This window comes from Myotis davidii, unplaced genomic scaffold, assembly GCF_000327345.1.
Source record: "Myotis davidii unplaced genomic scaffold, ASM32734v1 scaffold1855, whole genome shotgun sequence".
In the NCBI taxonomy this organism is placed as follows: domain Eukaryota; kingdom Metazoa; phylum Chordata; class Mammalia; order Chiroptera; family Vespertilionidae; genus Myotis; species Myotis davidii.
Window position 1 is genome coordinate 28,403 of NW_006286484.1, and position 3,464 is coordinate 31,866.

Here is a 3,464-nt window from a genome sequence, read left to right on the forward strand (position 1 = left end):
ACCCTCCCCCCACTGTGTTGGGACTCTGACCTGGGCTCCCAATTATAAACACTTGCTTACCAAGACGTGATTGTCTCAGGCAGGAACTTCTTCTCTTGATCTCAAATACATCCCCGGAGAGTCCTGCATTGTACAAAGAACTGCCACCTCCCACAGCTGTGCTGGGTCCCTGACCTGTGCCCCGATTATGAGCACCTGTGTAGCAGGTGTGACTATCTCAGGCACACCCTGCAGAGGCCTGCTTTGTTATTCCCCACACCCACACCCACCACATTCCAGAAATACACCCATTTAATGCTCTGGGTTCCCTCCACCTAAGCCCTGGTTTCCTTTTTCCATCAGTGGGTGAAGCAAGACAAGGAAAACCAATCCTTCCCCCACCCAAATGAACACTGCATGCCTAGGCAACCAAATCACCTCCTCCTCCCCCCCAAGAGAGGAAAATACTTGCTCTTGTTGAAGCATAAGGGAGGAGAGGACAGCTCAGAAGCCTGCAGCTCCTGAGCAGGCTCCGGGGGCCCTGAGGGAGGGCTGGAGCTGGTGGATTCCTGAGGATAAACAAGATGACCTCTTGTTTAAGAAGTGGGTGAGGGTGTGGTCAGAGGTGCCCACATGAAGCTGTGGCCCCTGAGGCTAGCCTGGAGGGGGGAGAGCTGATACGGATTGATCACAGGATTAGAGCTGAGGCTCCAAACTCCATCCACCTGAACACACCCCTCCACTGCCACCTTGGAGCACCTGTGAGAAGCAGGAGGAATCCTCTTTGCCTGGTAGTTTTACTCCATCAGTGGTGTGTGATATGAAACATTATTTTCAAATTTATAAAAAATCCTATAGGGAAACTACAGGGTGGAACGCAGAAATCACATGAATTTTTGAGACATAAGGAAGCTTCAAACTAATGTAAGAAAATGCCTGATGGGTTCCTTGGATGCCACCTGTGAGCTTTTTGCTTCTTGGCTTTGGGCCTTCGTTTCCTGTTTGAGTTTGGCTTTCTTTTTCTGTGAAATAAGAATAATGTCCCTTGTGCAGATATGGCAGCGACCACATTTAAATCTTATCTCTGCACCCGCAAAACATACACCAGTCCCCAATCCCTTATCTTCATTTCCATAGCCTACAAATCCCTGGGAGTCACACATTTTTATACTTAATTTTTAAAAAACGGTTTTGATTTTTAAAGGGAGAGAGATAAGAATGGGGGAGGGAGAGATGTGTTGTCTCTCCCTCACTCATAGGACACCAGTCAGAATGGATTAGGTTCCTACACCTCTGACCTCATTTAACCATAATTACAAAATACAGTCACATGGGACCTGGCCAGGATCACTCAGTGGTTGAGCATCCACCCATGAACCAAGAGGGCACAGGTTCACTTCCTGGTCAGGGCACAGGTCCAGGTTGTGGGCTCAATGTCCAGTAGGGGGTGTGCAGGAAGCAGCTAGTAGATGATTCTCTTTCATCGATATTTCTATCTCTCTACCCGTCTCCCTTCCTCTCCTTTTCTCAATAAAAACTTATTCAAAAATTAAATTTAAGAATATAGTCACATGGGGAGTAAGAGCTTCAACCTATAAAGTTTGGGGAACACACAGCACCAGGTGATTCCATCAAAATATCCCAGATTTTAGAAAATTGCCACAGGTGACAGCTGCTCAAGGTGAACATTTAACCACCTTGTTTATACTCAATGCCATTTAAGTTCTACCAGGATTTCTTCTCACCTCATTGTTTTTTCTTTCCATCTAGATGGCAAAGGCTTTACTGATGCCACTGAGAATTCACTGGACACAAGGGACAAAGGGAAACTGCAGCGCCTGCTGAGTGATGAATCCTGGGAGAGATTTGTGGCTCCAGCCAAGCTGTCCAGGTAACCTCCAGGGGATGCCTATGTTGTCCCCCATCTCCCCTGCATCTAGATTCCTCTGGCAGGAACACTCCTCCAGGCAGGGTCCTGAGCTTGGGGTTGAAGAAGGTCCTTCTCAACAGTCCATGAGGAACATTTCCTTCATATTCATTGGAGAGAAGGAATTCAGGTTGAGAAGAGATGAGGCGTGTAGGAGGAAGGTTACATGACCTTGAGAGCCACGCAGTACTTCCTGTGGGACAAGCCAGAAAAATCCTGGCACAGTGTGTGTCCCTGGGGATAGTGGCTAGAGAGCCTGCTCTCCCTAAGAAAGGGATTGTACAGACTCTGCAGGGTCCTGCTGGCCTGGAAGGGGGAGAGGTGGAGTGAAGCTGCACCGTGTTGGGTTGAATCCTGACTGTATCTCTGCCTGGCTCTGGGCTTATATCATCTCTCTCTTCAATGGAATAGCAAGTCCATCTGATAGGACTATGGTGAAGGCCTTGGGGTGAACTGCAGGGTCAAGGGCGAGGAAGCAGTTCCCTGGAGCAGGGTCCTAGCCTGGGGTCTGGGTGGTGCAAGGGTGGTCCAGGTTGGAGGATGGTAGGAAGGCTTGGCAGCGGGGCTGGGACTAGAGTGAGGCAGCTGAGGCACCTGGGCACTGGACTGAGGAGGCCCTGCAGGCAGTTGGGTGGCAGACATTTGTTCCTTCCCTGATTTGATCCCCTCTCTGCTGGGGGTAGAGGGCCCTGGGTGATTATGTCCTCCAACCCTGTCTGTGAGCTGGAGGGCTCCTGACCTCCCTGTGGGACCCTCTTCTATTCTCCATGGAGTAACCCTGACCAGAGGGAAGGCAGTGTGGCTTAGTGACCGCTTCCAGTCAGAATGGGGCTGCCAATGTGGTGTAATCTGAGGGATTCCGGGTAGACGCACACGTTCCCACCAGAGGACAGGGCTTCCTGCACCAGCTCATCCATTTGCAGGTCTCAGCCTTAGTGATTCACAAACATGGTCCTTACAGTGCCTTGTGTCTTAGGAGGTTCCACAAAGTTGGACATGGCCTTGGTGTGCTCCCATGTGATGCTGTCAGCAGCTAAGGTGTGAGTTAGGCTGGTGACACCTGAGACGTGGGGGTGCTGGATGGTTGGCTGGAGAGTCAGGGGAACCAAGGTTGGTAGCAGATCCCTAGCTTCCCTGTCAATTGGGAAAGTGGCTGCACCCAGTGACCTTCAGCCAGGAAGGTCAAAGAGCATCAGGCTTGCAGAGAGCAGGTGCCAGGCACAATCATCATTACTAGTAAGTTACCTCCTAGCTCTGAGGTTTTGGTTGTTCAATTTTCAGTTCCCAGAATTGATGAGACGAAAAGTCTGAGTGCACAGCCCCCAAGACTGCCCTTCCTTTCGACACAAACTGCATATTTTGGGGGTTCCCTGAATCACCTCAGGATCAAACCACAGTCCCAGTTTATTACAGGGAAGGACACAGTTCCCAGTCAGCCAAAGGGAGAGGTGCATGGGGCCGAGGCTGGGCAGGTTTCAACCACGAGGCCTCCATTGTCCTCAGGACGCACCATCGTCCTGTATTCAACAAGCCCATGCGGCCTCACCAGCCAGGGCAG

The 3,464-nt window shown here is 50.6% G+C and overlaps 1 long non-coding RNA gene across 1 annotated transcript in view; it reads right to left on the minus strand.

Annotated features, from left to right (window-relative positions):
* LOC102752633 overlaps positions 1-3,464 on the minus strand; it is a 10,868-nt gene that overhangs the window by 6,013 nt on the left and 1,391 nt on the right. The window contains exon 2 of the long non-coding RNA XR_435359.1: positions 2,097-2,099. This is a non-coding gene — a long non-coding RNA (uncharacterized LOC102752633). The remainder of the gene's footprint in view (positions 1-2,096; positions 2,100-3,464) is intronic.